This window comes from Bubalus kerabau, chromosome 9, assembly GCF_029407905.1.
Source record: "Bubalus kerabau isolate K-KA32 ecotype Philippines breed swamp buffalo chromosome 9, PCC_UOA_SB_1v2, whole genome shotgun sequence".
Taxonomy (NCBI): domain Eukaryota; kingdom Metazoa; phylum Chordata; class Mammalia; order Artiodactyla; family Bovidae; genus Bubalus; species Bubalus kerabau.
The window spans coordinates 110,281,328-110,303,409 of record NC_073632.1 but is presented as its reverse complement, the minus strand read 5'-3'; the positions used below and the strand labels follow the sequence as shown (position 1 = coordinate 110,303,409).

Below are 22,082 nucleotides of genomic sequence, written 5' to 3'. Positions count from 1 at the left end.
GGCCAGGGGGCTCTGGGGTGGGGGGACGTGGGGCCCAGGAACTGGCGAGTTTTCCACTCATTCACAGCCCAGTCTCCACAGCCCTGAACACACAAAGCCAGCGGAAGAACCACAATGGAACAGGACGCAACTGGGTCCCCCTGTTAAATGTACACTAAGGATGCAAAGTCCATACGTTTCCTTTTGATCTACAAGAGCGCACATTCCCCAGTCCTAGACAGGAAGGAAACTGCATGGGGAGGCGGTCTTAGGAGAAAAGAGGGGCAGGGCGCTGGCCCCAGGGACACTGGCCTGCCCACTGCTAGGGGACGGGAAGGACAGCAGCGTCCTGAGGAGACGCGTGCAGTCAGGCGTGAGCACACGAGGGGACCTCGTACTGATTGACATGGCCCAGGCACAAGTCAGCGGGGAAGGTGTGGTCATTCGTAGGTGGGGTCAGGGAAAGAGGCGCAGAGGTGGAGAAGGAACCAGCCTCGCCCTTCCTCGGCCCATACACAGAAGGAAACGTCAGACAACCCCAGACATCAACATGCAGGGAAATGCTCTGAGTCCTGCAGAGGGAAGAGCAGCAAGTGTTCTTGGTGGGAAGACAAGTGAAAGTGAAGTCGCTCAGTCGTGTCTGACTCTTTGCAACCCCATGGACTGTAGCCTACCCCGCTCCTCTGTCCATGGGATTTTCCAGGCAACAGTACTGGAGTGGGTTGCCATTCCCTTCTCCAGAGGATCTTCCCAACCCAGGGAGCTTGGAGATAAAAGAGATTTTACATAAGATCCAAAGCACAGGCAGTAACACTGAAGGCTTGATGGCATCATAGTTACACAGGAGGCAGGGACAGAGTTAGTACGTGGATGGCAGAAGAAGGAAAACAGCTGAGAACTAACATGTCCAGGAGAACACTTGCCAATCAGCAATATGACCATCAGCTTGAGAGAAAAATTGTCACGTTCTGCAGAGTTTTAACAAAGAGGAAGCAACCTCAGCAGCCAGCAGCAGGCGAGATGTTCGGTCCCTCCCACATTCAGAGAAGAGCACACGGGATGCCCCACGAGCACCAGGATTGGCACAAATGCAGCTCGTTGATGGAGTCACGGCGGTGGGTCAAGACACTGTCCCCGAGACTGGCAACGCCTCCTGGCACAGATTCCGGGGGAGCCTTGTCCACCTCCGCAAGGACGCCCTCATTAGCAGGGAGCTCGGGGGGCAGAGGGGAAGTCACGGCGTCTGTGAATGACGGGCATGTTACAGGGTTCCAGGAATGGGTTACAGTAACAGGCAGTAGCACGGAGAGAGCTTTTCAAATGCATTTTATTGAAGCTGATTTATGACATGTTAATTTCTGCTGTACAACACAGTGATTCGGTTATACATATATACATTCTTCTTTATAGTCTTTTCCATTACAGCGTATCCCAGGACACTGAATGTAGCTCCCTGAGCTGCCATAGGACCCTGCTGTCTACCCATCCTGTACATAATAGCTCGTATCTGCCAACCCCAGACTCCCAATCCTTCCCTCGAGAGATTTCAAAGCACAGTGTGAGTGGGAAAAAGCAAGACGCTGATTGATACTTAAAGTACAATATAATTTATGTAAATTAAAAGACCTGAAGACAAGATAGAGTGTATTACACTTTCAGGGGCCCACACGCGTCTGAAGGTATCAAGCAGAGTAGTTGGGGCCCAAGACAGGGAAGGGGGTGAGAGCAAGGGCAGAGTGTGGAGGAAAATAATGAAAACAGCCCTGCTCACAGCATGTCAGGATGATCCTGAGTGTTTTGTGGGTATTATGTTGAATTCCTACAGCTTTTACTTGGCAGGAATTATGGAAATGGGAACAGATACAGAGTTCAGTGAGAAAATGTGTTTTCCTGTAGGAAATTGTTTGAAGAACTTATTTAAATAAAAATCTTAGGTTCATCAGAGGAGGACATTCAAAACCTTCTCAGAGGAGGACATAAAAAACCCCTCATGCTTGGTGAGTTTGATTAAAAAGTAGGTCACGGTGGGTTTGAAGACATTTTCGGACGTTCTCCTTTGACTGGAAAAGTCTGGTGGGAATGCAGCCACCTGGGCTGTGGGGACCTGGGAGCCACGGGGAGCCAGTGGATTGGGAACACGGAGATAGAGGCAGTTCAAGGTCTTAGGGGTGGGGCCGAGTGGTCACGTGGATCCCTTAGTCGGCAGGAGGAAAGCCTCCTCTCACCTGTTTTTTAAATTTTGCTTTTGTTTCGGTTTGTTTGGGCTTCCCTCAGAGCTCAGCTGGTAAAGAATCCGCCTGCAATGCAGGAGACCCTGGTTTGATTCCTGGGTTGGGAAGATCCTCTGGAGAAGGGATAGGCTACCCACTTCAGTCTTCTTGGGCTTCCCTGGTGGCTCAGCTGGTAAAGAATCCGCCTGCAATGCAGGAGAACCTGGTTTGATGCCTAGATCAGGAAGAAGGGAAAGGCTACCCACTCCAGCATTCTGGCCTGGAGAATTCCATGGACTATACAGTCCATGGGGTCGCAAAGAGTCGGAGGCGCCTGAGAGCCTTTCACTTTGCTTTGTTTTTTTACTGTTAAGTTAGCACAACAGTAAGAAGCTGGGACTATACTGGGAAAATAAAGACGTGAATGGAAGCAGCCGCTGATGTCCTCCTGGAAGCCCTGCTAGGAGCCTGACGTATTTGCTTTGAGAAAATGTCCACTCCTAAGTAAAAATTAAGGAGGGAGGGAACGACATTCTCCACTGAAACTCGTTCCTCGTGCAGAACCACGTCCTTGGCTGGAGGGACTCAGGCCCTGGGAAGAGCCCCTCCGAGGGGCTGGGGGCGCTGGAGCCAGCTCCCGGGCGGGGGTGGGGGCAGGCTGGCTCGCCAGTGGGGCGTCTGCAGGGGCCCCGTGAGGACACCAAGGCCGGGGGTCCCCTCCGCGTCAGCTCTGCCCTGGAAAGCAGGAGACCCGACTGCCTCCGCCGCCCCCCGACCCCTCGACGCCACGCTCCGGTCCTGGGGCTTGGTGAGGGCCCGCGGCCTGGAGACGGGGGCCACCGTGAGGCTGCCGTGATAGAGGGACCCCGGGCTCTGACCCCCGTGGAGGGGCCGTGGCTCTGCGGCACTGGAGCGAGAGGCCTCGCCCCTTACAGGCCGCCTGGGGGACCTCGCGCCCTCGCAGCCGCTCTGTCGTGGCCCCTGCGGGCCCCTCCCGGGCCCGGAGCCCCCACCCCACCGGGCTGGACAGCGCAGCGGGGGCTCACCGTCCTGTGCGGAAGCGCCAGCCCCTCCCTCTCCGTGCGGCACCCAGGCTGCTCTCACTGGCAGGAGAGCGGGGTCCCCGCCCACCGCGCCCCCAGGCCCGCCTCCAGCGGCCCGCGGCTCCCCAGGGTCGCCCAACTCCCCCCCTCATCCCCACCCGCTGCCCATCCCAAGAGCTCCCTCTTTAGTCCAGGGTATGTTGCATCCCAAAACGCACCGGGAGAGAAGCCGTCAAAGGGCTTGAAAGGAGAAGGAATATGATGGCCTTTAAAACGAGAGACTTCTGGCTCTTCTTTAGGAAAAGTGAGAGCAGAGGCGCCAGCGGCGGAGTGTGGGAGGGAAGATCTGCCTGTCTTAATTCAACTCTTTCCAGCAGCCGGAGGAGCCGCCCTGAAAACAGCCGGAAATGAAGACATTCAGGAGAACAGAGCAACATCTCCAGCCCACGAAACATCCTAGAGCCTGAGTGCTGATGACCATCAGGGAAGACGAGAACAAACACCTCTGAACAACACGTCACAGCTTCAGGCTTTTGGGAAAAGCGTTTGTGGCTTTCATCACCTTGTGTCTTTCCTTTGACCAAGGTGCTAGCTGGCTGCTGCTGCTGCTGCTAAGTCGCTTCAGTCGTGTCCAACTCTGTGCGACCCCATAGACGGCAGCCCACCAGGCTCCCCCATCCCTGGGATTCTCCAGGCAAGAACACTGGAGTGGGTTGCCATTTCCTTCTCCAATGCATGAAAGTGGAAAGTGAAAGAGAAGTCACTCAGTCATGTCCAACTAGTTGACTAGTAATACAATAAATGTGTGCTTTAGCGGTAAACTTCCTTGCTCTTTGCGAATGGGGCATTTTAATGAAGGCTTAAAATTAATAACAATTCAGAGCTGAAGCCAAGTTATGGATTCTGTATAAATATGAATCATTGTAAGGAAATGTTTTCTACTTTGAAATCATATGTCAGGAATTAAAGCCTAAAGGAAATTATGACAGTTTATATATGTTAAAACATTTCAAGTAATTGGTTCATTCTTTGTGAAGATAAAACAAAGAATGCGGTGAGTCTGTATGACTTTAAGTAATCTGGCCAATTGTTTTAAATGTGACTTTAAATAATTAATACATAAGTCTCCATGTTCACAATTAGTTTTAAGAAGCTCAGAACAAGTACGCTTGCTTTATTCTGAGATCAGCCAAACAAGAACTACTATGTAAATGATGTAATTAATCACAGAATGATGTAGTAATAATTCCTTTGTAACATAAAACAATTGCTAATATGCTAAATCAGTTACGTGCACTGGCCATTTGTTTCAAGGTATTGATATTAATAATATAGGCAAAAGTAAGGGGCAGACACATCTCTCAAAACTATGTAGGGGTTTTGGAAAGAGCTTTTCATTCTCCAGGAAGATCCCCTGAAGGAGGAAACTCACTCATTTGCCTGGGAAATCCCATCAACAGAGGAGCCTGGCGGGCTGCAGTCCCTGGAGTCGCAAAGAGTCAGACACGACATAGGAGCAGTGACGAGTCGGACCGCCCTGGGCCTGAGCATGGCCTTTCACTCTCTGGTGAAGGAGCTGTTTCAGTCCACTTGGGCAGCGATAATGAAAATGCACAGGTTCAGGTCCCGAGTGAGGGCCCTGCGCCTTTGACTGTCTGGTGGGCCCACTTGCTGGTTCGTAGCCGGGTCTTCTCACTGTGTCCTCCTTAGGGCACTAATCCCATCAGGAGGGCTCCACCCTCCTGACCTCATCACCTCCCAAAGACCCGCCTTCTGACACCATCACGGTGCGGGGAGGGGGTGGTTAGGGTTTCAGCGGATTGAGGAGAGGTAGACTCAGCCCGAGGAAGGTGCTCTGAAAGTTGGTGGAGGTGCTGGGTGTGGGCTGGGACGTCCGAGGGGCGTCACCTGGGACCGTCGCCTACTGCCAGGTTGCCTGACAGGTGCCGTTCAGAACAGGTGTGTGTTTAGTCCTGTCGTAGGCAGTTATGAAATGAGAAACCTCATCACTCTTGCAGGAAAACAGCATCGGTAAGAGGTGGCGGTTGTTGCTGTTGTTCAGTCACCCAGTCGTGTCCAAATCTGTGTGACCCCATGGGTTGGGACTCTCCAGGCAAGGACACTGGAGCAGGCTGCCATTTCCTCCTCCAGGGGATCTTCCCAACCCAAGGATCAAACCTGCATCTGCTGCATTGCAGGTGGCCTCTCTACCCCTGAGTCACCAGAGAAGCCCAGAAAGGCTGGCAGGCCTGCTCACGGGTCTCAGCAGATGGAGCCCAGAACACCTGAGCCCCTGCAGTGCATGCCCAGTGGGGGTCGCCCCTGCTGCCCACCGAGGGAGGGGCCCCTGTGAATCTCCACATCCTCCCATCCGAGCTGGCTCAAGGCAGTGAGCAACTCGAAAGCAGAGAAATCGTGAAGTGTAGAAAAACCTGTAGGAAGTGATGATCTCTGGGTATTAGTTGCCTTTTAAAATGCAATTTGCATAGTTGAGTTTATATAATTTCCTTTTTAATAATGGTGGGGTTAAACCATAGGCTTGCCCAAATCCTGAAATCTTAACAACTGTGACCACTCTTGCTGTTACTATTATTTCCATAGGGGGTGTATGGAGACGGGCTGGTAGGCGTGGAGATGCAGAAAAAAAGTAATATCTGTGACAAAACACAGCATCTGTAAGGCAAAGGGTTCTGTCAATATCCAACAAGGGAAAGCTTTGGAATGATTTTTCCCTGAGAAGCGGGTCTGTCTTTGCTGACGAAGGACCACAGCATTCTTGGGCCGGCCAGCTGTCGATCTGCACGCTCTGCAGGAAGACCGTCCCTGCGGCATTTCCAGTCTAGCGGATTTTAAGGCTGCAAGAAACCAGGCCAGAAACGGTTTGGGTTTGTGATCAGTCATCTTCACGAGCAGAAAATCCAAATGCCACCCGTTTCTGAAGACAGGTTTGAGCCTCAGGTTGCAGGTCATTTCCGATCACACGTCGGAAAGTTGTCACAGTGAGTGGAAGGGGGTTGGCACGGATCCCAGATGGTGCTGACGGGCTGGCAGCTCTTCTCTGCCCCCGGCTGTCTGCTCCGCGGGCGGGTAGGCGCACAGCCCCGCTCACTGCCCGGAAGGCTCCCCCGACCCCGATACAAAGCGTCTCCCCAGCTGGTCTCCAGCTGGCTCCACTCACCCTCCAGGTGTGCACGCAGCGTTGCCCTGGGCCCCGAGCCCCCACCACGGTCCTCTCCCCGCTTCCCCATGTTCTTCACATGCACCACACACAGCACACACAGGCACGTGCATGCACACACATCCCACTCACACACGCACAGCACACATCACACACGCACCACACGTCCACGACTTTGGTGAAATCTGTCTCCTCCTTTTGCAGAGGAGCAGAGCTACAGCCTACAATGTCCTGTGAACCGAGGGTGTGAAATAGTCCATCTAGACTTTTGCACACTATGGGAAAAATATTAAGTAGGCAAATTTTATTTTCTCCCTGACTTCCCCTTTGGGGCTTCTCTAGTTGGTAAAGAATCCACCTGCAATGCAGGAGACTCCAGTTGGATTCCTGCGTCGGGAAGATCCGCTGGAGAAGGGATAGGCTACCTACTCCAGTATTCTTGGGCTTCCCCTTTAAAAATACGCCACTGGGGGTCCCAGACCCCTAGCCGCCAGGCCCACATCCATCTGCCCCGGGTCCTCCTGTGTGACGCTCAGTGATCTGATAAATGTGTGTGGTGGGGGAGGTCCCTGCCGACAGCTCAAACCCTGGAGAGTTAACACTCACATTTGAACAGAGGGGGATGGGATTATCAGGGTGGGTTTTTAAAAGAGGAGCGCTGTCCGAGTGATCTCAGATCATACTGACCAGAAGACCACCTGAGGACCGCCTGGGCCCTGGGCTCCCCTTCCTGGAAGGCGCCTGGCGTGGGGCTGAGATGCCACCCAGGGAAGAGGCTAGTCTGTGGCCCCAGAGAGGGTCCCTCTGGGTCTGGAAGACGCAGCTGCAGAGGTTCATCTGGACGTGCTGGTGGCTAGTGTGGATGTCCGAGCCACGGGCAGGACAGTGATCACATCCCCAGTGAAGGTGGGGACTCTGCGGTCAGAGGCTCCAAACACACTGCTGAGCGAGTCCTGTCAGGGAGTCCAGTCCGGCCGAGGGTCAGGCAGCTGGGCCGGGGGTCACTGCTGACCTCCAGGTCCCGTCTGCACACGGGGCTCCGTCTCATGGGGCGAAGGCAGAAGGGGAGCGTCCAGTGGGGTTGCCACAAGGACACAGCTCCATCGCCACCATTGCCGCGAGCCCCCCTCAGCCAGCAGGTCTGAACATGAACAACCTCAGGGTCCAAAGCAAGCCGCCCACTGCACCGTGGGGGAGCCACTGCTTGCGGGCCCCTCGAGAGCCTCCTGGGCAGCTCTGCCCTCCTGCCCCCGAGTCTGAGAGAGTGGCCGGGGACAGCTGCAGGCTCACCAAGCCCGCAGGAGGGCGGGGCGGGTACAGAGTGTGCTGGCCTCTCTGCGGGGCGGGGAGGGGGTCAGCACTAAACACTGGGGGCCTTGGCGGCCCCGGCTTGTCGTGCCCGTCAGCTGTGGGCTCACATCACCCTCTGCCATGCGCCGAGTGCCGTCCACCTAAACCCAGTTTCCTCTTCACACAGCTCTGTCCCACGGGACATCCCCCTGCAGACACAGGGGCCAGGCTAGGAGGCCATCATCGTCTGTAAGAGCCCTCACAGTGCAGATTTGGGGGTTTCTTCCACAGAGGAGAAAGTGTGGCTCAGTTGTGTCCCCCTTTTTGCGGTCCCGTGAGCGGTAGCCCTCCAGGCTCCTCCATGGGATTCTCCGGGCAAGAATACTGGAGTGGGTTGCCAGGCCCTCCTCCAGGGGATCTTCCCAACCCAGGGATCCAACCTGGGTCTCCTGCATTGCAGGCAGATTCTTTACTGTTTGAGCTACTGGGAAGCTTGTGAGGAGAAAATCTGAGTGTAAAAGCTCTGATAGGCCAGTGGGAAGAAAAACAGGGAGATGTTTACTTCTCTGCACACCTGGGTGCCCTCAGCGGCCCCTGCCGGCCAGGCCAGCCCCTGCGCAGGCCGTGCCCACTTTCACTCCTGAGACCCTGAGGCCGGGGAGGCCAGCAGGGACCTGCAGGGTAGGGAAGGGTTTAGAATCACAAGGAGCATCAGCCTGGTGGATGGGGTCTTGCCCCCAGGAGCCCTCGGGACCCCGCCCCTGCTGGGGCCCTGGTCACGGTGCCTAGGGCCCACATGGGCTCTGGAGTGTCAAGTCCCTCTGCCGTGTGGCCCTCTGGGTGCTGAGTTCCTTCTGTACATGGAGAGGCGGCACCACGGTGCCCCTGGGAGGTACACAGCCTCCGGGCAGAAGACGATGTCTGTGTCCACGGGACTGCCACCCGGCTGGGCCACACTGCCCCGTGATCCAGGGCCGTTCGCAGGGCTCAGGTGCAATGGGCAGCTGCCAGGCCGGGGCAGCAAGTTCCCTCCCTCGCAGCTGCGGCTGTTGGGTAGATACTGGGATGGAGTGGAACGCTGACCGTCTTTCCTGGAAGAAAATGCCATCTCCCACCTAGTGCATACGCTCACTGCAGTCCTTCCACCAAACCCGGAAGACTAACCTGGCCAAGAGGAACTCCAGGGAGGCCCTTCCGGGCGGCACCTGGAGAGGGGAGCTCTTCAGAGAGAATTCAGCACGCAGCACCGGGCCCGGGGGGAGTGCTTGGTCCCTCCTGGGTTGGTGCTGACGTCCCCTGTGCCTCCTGGCAGTCCCCTGAGCTTGCAGCCTCTATTTCCCCACCTGCAGAGAGAGGCAACGCCCTGGGGACTGTGACTGTGTGAAGACCCCCAGAACAAGACGCGGACGACAGCCATCGCTCCCGTGGCCCTGGGTCAGCGGAGCGTTTGAACCCGAGCTCTGACCCCTGTGCCCCCGAAACGCAGGGTCTGGGTGTGAAACCCTGTCCCCGACCAGTGACGCCGACAACAGGCGCCCCTGGAGTTCAGAAGGGGCGGCAGGTGGACGGAGCAGGGGCAGCCGGGCCACGGCGGGCTCTGCGTGCTGCGGGGACAAGCTCAGGTGCAGAGAGGGCGCCCCGAAACCCGCCTGCCTCGGGGGCCCAGGGCCCGCACTAGGGCCGTGCTGTCCTCTTCACCCAGCGATAAGGACTGGGGATGCTCCGTGGAGGACCGTCAGAGCGCATGGCCCGGGTCTCCACGCTGAACACAACACGGGTCTGCAGGGGGCTGGGGCTGAGGCAGGGCGGAAACCCACACTGGACGCGGCATGGTCTCCAAACTGGTCGTTGTCGGCCCAACGAGGGAACACACAGCCCCTGGACCCCGAGGGGCTCCGGCCCTTCCCCTTTGGCTCGAGACTGGATCAGCACAGACGCCACTGGTTATGTAGCAAAAAGCAAGCAGAGGGCAGCATGTGGCCCCAGGAACGTCCAGTCCAGGTTTAGGAAAGCTTTCAAAGGTCGTAAAAACTAGCAGGAGAAACAAAGCAAGCACCCAGCAGCTGTGTGCTGGGTTGCGTGTGGTTTGCTCAAGTCCCCGGGCCAAGATGCAAAGTCTCCCTTCATCAGGTAGCGTGCTGTGCGCACTCCGGCCTTCGAGACCCGCAGGTGTCCCAGCAAAGACGCTCGAACACACCGTGTTAGCACTGCCCAGGGCACCAAGGCTGTGGGACGAGGGAGTGACGGGCACACCACAGCCAGCATGCACAGACCGGGAATTAGGCTTTCAGAGCAGGGCTTTCAGGAATGGGCTTCCCACTTTGACCCCTGGAGTCACAGACACCGCTTTCAAGCAGCAGTGCCCTAAGCCAGCGCGGTCACAAATTGGTTCAGGTAAACTCAGAATCTCACCCTTCATAAGATACAGAGAATACATTTCAAAGAAGCTGGAACTTATCTAACCCAAACTCCCTTACTTTATGCTTTGTCCAAAGTCCCATCAAGGAGCAAGGCTTCCAGCCCATATTCTTGAGCCCCAGGTCCATGAAGCACACGTTTTGTGTACAGATTCAACACAAACGGAATAATTCTCTCAAAGCTCTCTTTCTTGTCTCCCAGAGCATGTGAGTCCCCGTGTGGTTGCAAAAGATCTGTCTCTCTGCATAAACAGAAGACAGATGGGTGGGTAGACAGACACACCCACACAAGTGCAGCCTCTTCAAATGTGCTCAGGGCTATGTTAGTGCACATGTTTGGGTGTGTATCTGTGTGTCTTTATTTTATGAAAGACATTTTTTGGGGGGACAGAATGCTAGTTTCAGTAAAACTCCTAAAGTTTTGTTGAAGGGTGTAAAGTATCCATGGGTCAAAGTGGGAAATTCATTTCTTAGACCCCTGCTCTTACCTCTGATTTTCTACAGATCCTATAATCATTCCAAGTATCTAGCTTCAAACGTCCTCAAATCATAGTGTTACAAAAAAAAAAAAATTCACCTTTCTCAGGGATATTTATATTAACTGAAATGAATTACTTAAATCCAAGAAAAACAGTGCCTATAGTAGAAATTCCAGGGTTCATACACATATATGTGTGTGCTAACTCGTTTCAGTCGTGGCTGACTCTTTGAGATCCCTTGTACTGTAGCCCACCAGGCTCCTCTGTCCATGGGATTTTCTAAGCAAGGATACTGGAGTGGTCACCATGCCCTCGTCCAGGGGATCTTCCCGACCCAGGGATTGAACCCATACACGAATATTTTCTATCAAACAATCCACCCATCCGTTTGTACCAGGAGCTCTTCTAGGTAAAGTAATGAAAGTTTCTGCCTTTATAGAGGATTCGTTCCAGATGAGTGTCTTTTTTAAAGCAGATTATGAAGCACTCTCATGCTCATTGGCTTAGGAGAAGCTCACAGGAACTTCTGAGTGTATTTGTCCACAGCAATCACAGTAATGCTGAGTAATAAGCCACCCCCAAGCTCAGGGGCTCCCAAGAACAAACGTTGTATTTCATCCTCGTGAGTGTCTAGGTCACTGGTGGTTCAGTTGGTCCACACAGGGCTGGGCTGGCTGTGTGGGTGGCTTGGCTCCAAGCTATGGGTTGAATTTCTGTCTGACCCGAATGCTATTCCGGGGCCATAGCTGAAGGACAGCAGCTGACCAGCTGTTCCTTTCATGGTGGAGTGTGAGAATTAGCAAGGACCTCTAGATCCTCCTTCCAGAGCCTCCACACTGATGTCTCTACCCACATCCCTGCCAGGCAAGCTCAGTGGGCATGCCTGATGCCAATGGGCCAAGTCACATGGTCAGATCCTTCCGAGAGGCCTTGCAAAGTCACAGGTTAAAGGGCAGGTAAACACTCTTTCATAGCTAATGGGAGTGGGGACCAATTATCCAACCTGCCACACCTGCGGGAGTAGTGAGGTCTCCATTCCCCAGAGGAGGGGGCTGGGTCTCCCAGGGCTGAGGGGCTTGTTCAAGCTCACATCACCACTCATGGGACAGCCAGGCCTCTTGGCCCCCGCGTCCACGCCCTGTGGTTATTGCACTGTTTCAGCTGCATAACCTCTGCATCTTTCTTACACACCGATTAGGCTAGCTTACCTGCGATGCCGAAAGCTCAGCTTCTCTGCGTACTGGTGCTAAATAAAATCTCAGACAGAGCTTTGGGAGAAGTAGAAAAGGGTGCTGTATTGCTTAGCCAGGCAAAGGGAGCCACAGCAGGCAAATGCCCTCAAAACCAAGTGTCCACACCTGCGGAGGACAGTGAGAAGCTCTAAGGCAATTGTTCAAAGGGGGCGTGATCACTTGGTGGGCACTCTTCTGATGGGTTGGTGGTGGTGCGGTGAGGCGGGGTCAGCATCACCAACCTTCAGGTCAACTGGTCTGGTGTCCACATGCCTATGGGCAGCGTACCTGTGACTCGATAGCTTCTCCCCCCTGGAGGGGGTTTCAGGATCTGAAAAATAGCTGAGAGATCCTGTTGTGTGTAGTCAGTGGTGGGGAAACAGAAGGTTGCCCCAAGGCTGCTCTTGACTCTTTGTTTCTCCCTGGTCTTATCAGTTCAGTCACTCAGGCATGTCTGACTCTTTGCGACCCCATGGACTGCAGCACACCAGGCCTCCCTGTCCATCACCAGCTCCCGGAGTGCACTCAAATTCATGCCCATCGAGTCAGTGATGCCATTCAACCATCTCATCCTCTGTGGTCCCCTTCTCCTCCTGCCCCCAATCTTTCCCAGCATCAGGGGCTTTTCCAATGAGTCAGTTCTTTGTATCAGGTGACCAAAGTATTGGAGTTTCAGCTTCAACATCAGTCCTTCCAATGAACACCCAGGACTGATCTCCTTTAGGATGGACTGGTTGGATCTCCTTGCAGTCCAAGGGACTCTCAAGAGTCTTCTCCAACACCACAGTTCAAAAGCATCAATTCTTCAGTGCTCAGCTTTCTTTATGGTCCAACTCTCACATCCATACATGACCAGTGGAAAAACCATAGCTTTGACTAGACAGACCTTTGTTGGCAGAGGTGCTAAAAACCCAAAATACTCTCCTTTATGCTGTAATCTTTTAGAAAAGACCAGGGCATCTCTCAAGAGACATTAACCTTAAAACACAGCAGCCTCGAGGAAGTCGTTAAAATGCTTCTCTCTCAGCAGGCTTGTTGGTACCCTGGCTGCACAGGCCCGCGCGGAGGAGGTGGTTCTGCTGATGCTGATGCTCTGCTTCCGCCCTGAACTCCACCTCTCTTTGCTCTTGACAGAGAGGCCGGGTCTCATGTCTCTGGTTGGAGAACAGGGTCCCTGGACTCGGTGCGCCCACTCCCCGCCTGCGTGATTACCCAGCTGCCCTGCAGGTCTGTCTCCCCTTCCCCCTCCTTTCTGTCCCAGACCTCTCAGGCTGCCTTCCTCATAGGTGTCAAGGATGTTTTCTGTTGTACTGCCAATTATAAACAACCTTTAAAATGCCATTAAATATAAATCCATTCATGAGTAAGATCTGACCCATCCATTCTCCAGACCAATTTTCAACTTCAGCCAGGAAGACAAGAATGCAGCTTTAAACACTGAAACCAGCCCTTCCAGAATGTGGGGACCAGGCTCCTTTAAAGGCAGTGAGCCGATGCGCTGCCCCTTCCCGTGTGGAGTTCATGGCCCCACACAGAACACGACGGCATTTTCTCAATTCTCTGATTGTATAGTTTCTTCTGGTCTCCAAGCAGACTGCCTTGGAAGATGTGCTGATTACTTGACATAATCAGCTTCTTATAATTCTATGCTGTCTACATAAACCAGAAAGCTTTAATTATTCAAATTTCAACTCGATCGACTTTCACATTTGCCTTTCGAATGTGGCCTTGCCTTGGTCCGATCATTTTAAGGACTCGCATGTTGTCTTTGGGCTTCCCTGAAGGCTCAGCAGCAGTCATCCTGCAACACAGGACACTTGCAGGAGATGCAGTGACCCCTGGGTTGGGAAGCTCCCCTGGAGAAGGAAATGGCAACCCCACTCCAGTATTCTTGCCTGGAGAATCCCATGGACAGAGGAGCCTGGTGAGCTACGGTCCGTGGGGTCACAATACATGGGACACGACTGAGTGACTAAACAACAGTGTTGTCTTTGGTAGGTTAGCAAGTGAGCTGAGTTATAATTTTATTTTTTGCTGGAAGACATGCATTTATCTGTATGAATAGGACTGTGGGAAATGTAAATAGAGTAGATAGGGCATTGATGAGAGCACATTCTTTGCCAAAGCCACTCAGAACATTTGCACAATTACATGCCTTATCAAATGCTTGATTAAGTTATAGGGCATGATTAAATCAAATGCTTGGTTAAGTTATAGGGATGATGAAAAACCCAGATCAGTTTTGACTCCAAGAATGACACCCTACCCCCAAAAAGGCAGAGGCTTAGTTTTTCTTTTTCTAGAATCAACCATGTCATTTTGATAGTTATGAGAAGTGTTTTAACATTAAAAAACCAAGCTATATTATTTCTCAGGCCCATTTCCTAAAATAAACCACAATTTATAGGTGTGGGCTGCAGAAGCTTTGATACTCAGATACAATTAGGAATTGTAGACACTTGGAAAATGAACCGGCCTGTATTCTGAAATAACCAAACAAATCTTTATTTAAGGATTTAGAATGCAATGAAACAAAGACTCCCAAATACCCAAAATTGATCAATAAGGACTCTGGGGATATCCGTTTCCTGAATATTTCAAGGGCTAGGAAAATCTTACTTTGTAGTTTAAACCAAGGATGTGTCGTCTCAAGGTCTAGTTCCTAATCCCCTAACCTGGTTTATTCATGAAATAGCAAGAAGCCTAACGCTTGAATTCACATGCTATAGCCAGGTCTTGCTCAACTTTTTCCTGAAAGGTAATTACACTAAGAATGAAAAAAAAATTCTATAGCAGGGTTTTCAAGAAAGGTGCTATTTTAAAGTACGTTTGTGCCTCTTGGTGTGAGCTGGACACTGTGATTTGCTTTCCACGGGTGGAGTATGGTGGACGTGACTCATATCACTCCCCTGCAGATCACCAAGGCAGGTGGCTCCTCCTCACGCTCCCTGGGAGCCCTCGCTGGGGACAGGCCAGCACTGTGTCATGAAGGCAGCCAACATCCCTTTAGGAGGCCGTGCGTGAGGTGTGGAGGCCACGGGAGGTGCCACCACGGAAGGCCAGCCTTCAGATGGCCTCCAGAGTCCTCACCCGCCGACTCAGAGACACACACTGAGATATATTTATATGTGTGTGTGTGTGTATACATATACATATACATATATACATAAACACGTATATATACATGTATATATATGCATATATACATAAACACACACATATTTGCATATACATACACAATGAAAGGAAATGGTTCACATGGTTACAGAGGCTGAAAAGCCCCACCACATGCCGTCTGCAAGCTGAGACCAGAGGATGGAGCAGGGCAGTTTGGTCTGAAAGCCTGAGAACCAGCAGAGCGGAAGGTGTAAACCCCAGCCAGGGGCAGGAGAGGCTGAACGAGCCAGCGAAGTGTGTCAATGAGCAGGAGAAATGGGGGATCCTCCTCCCTGCACCTTTTTCCTATTGGGGTCTCAGCTGACTGGACACTGCCCACTCACAACGGGAGGGGCCCAGAGATTTACTGAGTCCACCTATTCAAATGCTAATCTCATCTGGAAACACTCACACACACTCAGAGTCCTGTCTAATCTGGGAACGTGTGTGCTAAATTGTTCAGTCATGTCCAACTCTTAGCAATCCTGGGGACTGTAGCCTGCCAGGCTCCTCTGTCTATGGGATTCTCCAGCAAGAATACAGGAGTGGACTGCCAGTTCCTTCTCCGGCAGATCTTCTTGACCCAGGGATCGAACCCAAGTCTGTTGAGTCTCCTGCACTGGCAGGCAGGTTCTCTACCAACTATGCCATCTAGGAAGTCAGCTAAAGGCCTTAAGATAAGCTGTGTCTAGTGGGGAGATTTCATAAACTATAACAGAGAAAGAGTCAGGGACAAGTGGGGAATTTTCTGGTGGCCCTGAAATCATAGCTCACAGATGGCTTCTGGATTCTGCCTTTTGCAACCAAAATGCCAAGTTAATAAGCTGAGTCCAGGCTTCCTGAGTCTGAAATAATGATGATTTTTGAGCCAAGCACGGGATTAAAGCCATGATCACTGGGCCTGAGGGAACTGCCCCAGGCTCAGGCCCTTCGCTGGGCAGGGAAATGTGTGTCCCTGACCACAGGCCAGAGGCTTCCTGGCTGTCCCTGGCTGGCCTCCAGCCATACAGGCTCTGCCTTCAGAATCTCTTTTCTCTGGGTCCTCACTGCCGAGTGGGCGAACTCAGAGGCCAGAGCATGGCCCATGGCCTGCGGGCCCTTCCCTTACTTCCCACCGCCGACGTCTCAACACTGACTCTGCACTTAAGAGCCTCGTGCTAGATTTGAGCCTCATGGAGACACTGAAGTCTGACCTGGGGGTCTTGAAGCTGTTCACCGCCTCCTCCTTCCTCCACAGCATCCCGGGGCCCAGCCAGGAGGGAGGGGAGCATGGCTTCCCCTGCAGCCCATGAAGTCAGGGAACTAAGACCATCCCTGGGGCTCCGGGAAATGACCTGTTCTCTCCAAGTTCACTGGGATATGAACAGTAACCCAGAGCAGCCACTTACCCTGCTTCTGCCAGTCAAGCCACTGCTCCCACTCTTTGCTTTTCTTTTTGGGGTAAATTGAAGAAAGGGAGAGAAACAGAAATATTCAAACCTACAACGGCTGCTTCCAGGATCCTCTTGGAGAGCTGGACAATCCCGAGCCCTTGCACGTGGGTGTGAAGGGAACCCCGGGCGTTTCTGGGGACTCCAACATCAAAGGAAGGCATTCCCGGCCACCGGCCACTGAGGGGTTTGGTTTCTGAAAGCTGCAGCCTTGAAGCTGTGTTACGGTTGCTTACTGCTCACTTGCAGACGGGAACTTTATATTCTTTTCTCTGTTCCAGGTTTTCCTGCTCAGTTAGTAAAACTCGCTTTTCATTTGCTGCCACCTCCAGTTCTGCCCTGGATTTCAGAGGACACCTCACCAAACGGCCTGGCTGGCGTGAGGTCGGACGCCTGCTTGCCTGCTCCTACAGGGGGCAAGGTGGGGGCAGCAGGAGGAGCGGCTGTTGTCTGGTGAGGATCCTGGTCCCCAGGGCGAAGGATGGAGCAGCCACAGCCCTTTCTCGTCATGCCCCTTCCACAGTGGTCTTCTTTTTCATTCTGGAATGGTCCCCACTCTGTGCGGGAGGCCCCTGGTTTTCAGAAACCTTAAGTCCGAGAGAAAGCACGGCTTGGAGTCTGGCTGACAGAGGTTGGTGGGGACCCTGACGGCCTGGCAAGGTTTGCTGAGCCCAGGACTCTGCCGCCCACCACCCCCACTCCCAACCACCCCCGGTGGGTGTGGCCATGTGGCCGATTCTGCCCAGGGAGGGCACGGATGAGCCCGGGGCCCCTGGTAGCCTGGCTCTGGAAGCCTCCTCCCTCCTTTCTCTGGCTGAATTGGGAGAATTCATGGCCTCCAGGGGCAAAATGGTGCCGGAACCAGGGGCCTGCATGACCACAGAGAAGGTCACTCACCCACCAGGAACTCGGTGATGAATCTTTTCTAAGCAAAAATTAGCTTTCTGAAATTAAGTTACAGAACTGGGGTGTCTGGTGAGTCAGTACTGCCCTGAGAAACACGGGCCAGTGGCCCCACTCACGCCCAGCCCTGGATGTCTCGTCCACCCAGTGAGGAATGATACTCCTTGCCTCGCTGTGTTCAAGCCAGGATCGCAGGACAGGAAATCTGGGGGCTACTCGACCAGGGTCTACTCTCAGCAGGTCCTCGATCAATACCTGTGTTCCTGCTTTTCAGACCGGCTCTCTCTGCCCTGAGTCTCCCCGCTGCCTGTCTCTGAAGCTCCATCCCTTTATCCACTTGTGACATAGGGGTCCTCAAACTGCCCGTGACAGTCGGTGAGGGGGCACCCTCACTCAGCAGTCTTCAGCCATCGGGGTCGGCATTCCTGCCGAGTAACAACCCCCACCCCACCCCGTTTCCTTGGCTGCAGTGAATGGGACAAAATCAGAGACCGGGACTAGCAGGTCTGTCCGTCAAACACCCACCTGATCCCAGGAGGGCTCGGGTCCCTCACTTGGGACGGTGGAGGCCCTCCTGGTTGGAACTAAGTGGAATGGCTCTCTGATAGCTCGTAATTATACATCAGCCGGCTGCACACACCGGCACGGCCGGAGAAGGAAGCGGGTGCCCACCAGGGGTCCTGGTCCTCAGCTCAGCCCTCAGCCTGGGTCTGGGGCCAGACGCCAGCCTCTCCCCATGTCCTGGTCCTGGGAGGTGGCCCTCCTTTTAAGAAGCTGATTTATTCTGCCCAGCTTGTTTGAGGTAAACGTGACAAATGGAAATTGCTTCTGAAGGTGTGTGGTGTGGTGTTTTGCATACGTGTGACATGTTTCCCACACCAGGTCCATTGACGCGTCCAGCACGCCCACAGACACCTTTTATTCCTCATGATGAGAACATTTACATCTCCTCTCTGAGCGCGTTCCAAGCAGACGCAAGAGCGTTACTAACTGCAGGCGCTAGGCTGGGCATCGATCCAGAGCATCTTCGCCTTCTAACTGGAGGTCTGCATCCTCTGAGGAACATCTCCCCGCCCCCACTCCACTTCACCCCCCACCCCCGGAGACCACCACTCTGCTCTGGTTCTGGGAGTCTGGCTGGTTTTGAGGTCACGCAGTGTCTGTCTTTCTGTGTCTGGCTCATTTCAGCCAGCTGGCTTTCTGTCTGTCCGTGTGTCTGTCTGTCTGATGGAGTGTGGCCTCCTCACACCCCTCCATTTTCCAGGTGATTCTCACGGTCGCCCAGAGAACGCAGGCGTCTCAAGGACAAGCTGCAGACGTGGACTCTCCTGACATCTGGCGGCCACTCGTTGTCTCCAGGGCGCCTCAATTCTCTCCTGTCTCAGGGGCACAGATGGGGGCCGCAGAGGAGGCTGACTTGAGACAGATGGACGGGAGAAAAACAACAGGAGCTACTAAGGCGTGCACGGTGCATTTACACGAGACCTCAGTGACGAAGCACCGGGTGCTGGGCACCACAGCTTCCACAGCGTCCCAGCAGAACAAGGGGCTGGGAGAGAAGGGACAGGACAGAGGCCTGGGACTCGAGCCCCCAGAGATAGCGAAGACGGGCTGGCACAGGCTGATGGAGGCAAAAGTGTTTCAGCAGGGTTTGCTACACAGAGTCCTAGGTGCCGACTGTGGGCTGAGAACAGTCTAGAATTGCCAAATAATTAAGAATCGTCCAGCCCTTACTGACAGGGGGTGGGCAGAGTTTATCTTGTATTCCTTTATCTCACTGTTTCAGCTCAGAAGCCTCCCTGTGCAGAGTGGTGTGTTTGGGGTGGCATCTTCCAGCCCCTCGAGAAGCCAGACGTGGGGGCTGCAGCCCAGGGCTTTCGGGGCCTGGCTGTTCACCGTCTGGAGAGGTGGCTTTCGGGTGTGTCTGTGCATGTGTGGTCGGTCTCAGGCTCCCCGGAGGGGCAAGCCCGCCAGGCTGGTGGTTTCCTCCCCCGCTCCTTCCCCAGCAGAGCCTGGGCCCAGCTGGGACATCCCACCCGGGTCAATCCCTCTTGGCGACACTCTGCCTCTCCTGGAGGATGCGCTCTGGGGTCCCAAGAGTGAGTCATTCCTTGGATTCGCATCTGAGCTGAATTCTCCAGAATTAGCGAAAGCAACCAGTATGGGCTCTGGTGTTGGGATTAGAATGTAAGAATAGAATCGGTTGTAGGGAAGATAAAAACTTTAGGACTTTCACCAGCTGTTCTCTACCAATTAGCCTTGAGGTGAGATGCTTGGGGTTTTGTGACCCAACATTTATTTCCCTCTCAAGCGGATATTGAGCTCTGAAAAAAAGTTGGGTTTATCAATACAGCCAACACTGTGAAGCAATGTAATTGTTTTGTTTTGTTTTTTAATATACTGGTTTGACTTTTAAAAATTCAACTCCTTAGCAGTTCCTACTTGCTCTGGCTCTGGTGGGGACTTCTGAAGAAAGTGAGCTCCTGAGGGCCTCTCCTTTAGCTTTCTCTGAAAGGATGGTGAAAACTTTCTTTCTCCCTGACACATCATGGTTTCCCTTTCTCTGCAAACAGCCTCTCAGATAGAACACACAGACGCCTGCACAGAATGTGCTGGGGATGAAGAATGGTTAGGACTCTAGACTCTCACTGCCGAGGGCCCAGGCTCAGTCTCCGGTCAGGGAACAAAGATCCCACAAGCAGAGCATGACCAAAGGAAAAGAAAGACAGAAAAGAAAGATGTTGCCATGTCACAAGCAAAGGAGCTGAGGCCCTCAAGCCCTCAGCCACCACAGCCGCACACAGATGCGGAAACGCTGACAGACTTTCTTGGGCTCCAATGTCACTGGGGATGGTGACTGCAGCCGTGAAATTAAAAGATGCTTGCTCCTTGGAAGAAAAGCTATGACAAACCCAGACAGCACGTTAAAAAGCAGAGACATCACTTTCCTGACAAAGGTCTGTTCAGTCAAAGCTATGGTTTTTATAGTAGTCATGCACAAATGTGAGAGTTGGACCATAAAGAAGTCTGAGTGTTAAAAATTGATGCTTTTGAATTGTGGTGCTGGAGAAGACGCTTGAGAGTCCCTTGGACTGACAGATATCAAGCATGTCAATCGTAAAGGAAATTAATCTTGAAAAATCACTGGAAGGACTGTTGCTGAAGCTGAAGCTCCAATACTTTGACCACCTGATGTGAAAGCCATTCATTGGAAAAAACCATGATGCTGAGAAAGATTGAAGACAATGAAGAAGGGGGTGGCAGAGGATGAGATGATTAGGTGGCATCGCTGACTTGATGGACATGAATTTGAACAAACTCTGAGAGATGATAGAGGACAGAGGAGCCTGGGGTGCTGCTGTCCATGGGTCACAAAGAGAAGGACATGACAGCGACTGAACAAGAGCATCTGCCAGTAACTGAACAACAACCAGGGCATTTGCCACCTGCCTCTGTGGGGACCGAGTCCTGAGCTGCTGCAGATGTTGATCTTCAACCTGCCCTGAAGGGAGTTCTAGGTGGAAAATAGGAATGAGCTATCTTGTGCTTCAGAAAACTGGTGGAACAGGCCTTTAGATAATTACAGATTTTCAGGAACTGATTTTATGAGTCCAATCCTGGCATCTCCTCATATCCAGACAAGCACTAAATCATGGTGTCATCAGCTTCTCGTGACTAGCAGAAAACCTTTTGCAAAGAGAAGCGCCTGACGGTATGAACTTCCCGTTCAACAGAGTCGCCTATGCTGGCCTTGCCCCTGCCTCTCTGGAGAAGTTTCTCAGAGCTTTGGCTGCTGTCCTCATTTGGCCCAATAAAACTGAACTTGAAACTCTCACATGTGTGTGTGTGTGTGTCTTTAAGTTGACAGGTGTGTAAACAGGGGAAATCTGTCTATAGCATTTTGTGTTGTTGCTATTATTATTTGAGCAAATAGCAACTTTATTCAGAAAGCCAGCAAACCAAGAGGACAGTGGACTCATGTCCCAAAGAAGCATCTTGCCTGAGTTAGGGTTCAGGCTTCTTTTATACTAAAACAGGAGGAAATAAAGTCAGACATTCCCTCGCTGTGGGCAGCCTCCAGAGGGGAGGTATCCTTTCTCCTCCCCACAGTTGTTCACACGGAGCTATACTCGGTTATATCCATGCTTATCCTCAGGATGGCTTTGCTAAAATTCCCCTCTATGCCCCATTGTTTCTGCTGGCCAAACGAACACTAATTTACCCAATATTTGTTTTTCTATTGTCAACTAAAATATGCACAATGTGAGAGTTTCGAATCAAGTTTTATTTGCAGCAAATGAGGACTGCAGCCTGGGAGACAGCACCTCACACAGCTCTGAGTCTGCTCTAAAGAGGCAGTGCGGGGAGGTCAATACCTAAGATTTTAGTGGAGGGGGAGTTCAGTGCAGTCAAGCGCTTGCTTTACAACAGGCGTGCGGCTAGTCACCGGGAGCTGGGGGATTCAGTGCTCTTGCAGATATGATGCAATGCAAGGACTGGGATCATGAAATCAGTTCCTGAAAATCTCTTTCTAAAGACCTGTTCTGCAGTCTCCTCAGAGCATGGAGTGCCTCCTTCTCCACCCTGAATTCCCTTTGGGGGTTGCTGTAGGCTGGCAGTTGCAGCGACACAAGGTTCGATCTCTGCGGGGCCAGATGGCAAATGCCCCGGTTGTTGTTCAGTTACTGGCAGATGCTCTTGGCAAGTGCCAGTTTCTAGTTGACACTATCTCCATGTGAATTGCCTTGCTCCCTTCATAAGTCTC

At 52.8% G+C, this 22,082-nt stretch overlaps 1 long non-coding RNA gene across 1 annotated transcript; it reads right to left on the bottom strand.

Annotated features, from left to right (window-relative positions):
• Positions 1-1,961: 1,961 nt before the first annotated feature.
• Positions 1,962-4,798, bottom strand: LOC129619511 (uncharacterized). Its single transcript, XR_008697919.1, has 3 exons — positions 4,665-4,798; positions 3,451-3,623; positions 1,962-2,395 (listed from the first exon to the last, which is right to left on the bottom strand). It is a non-coding gene; the product is annotated as an uncharacterized LOC129619511 (long non-coding RNA).
• Positions 4,799-22,082: the final 17,284 nt, after the last annotated feature.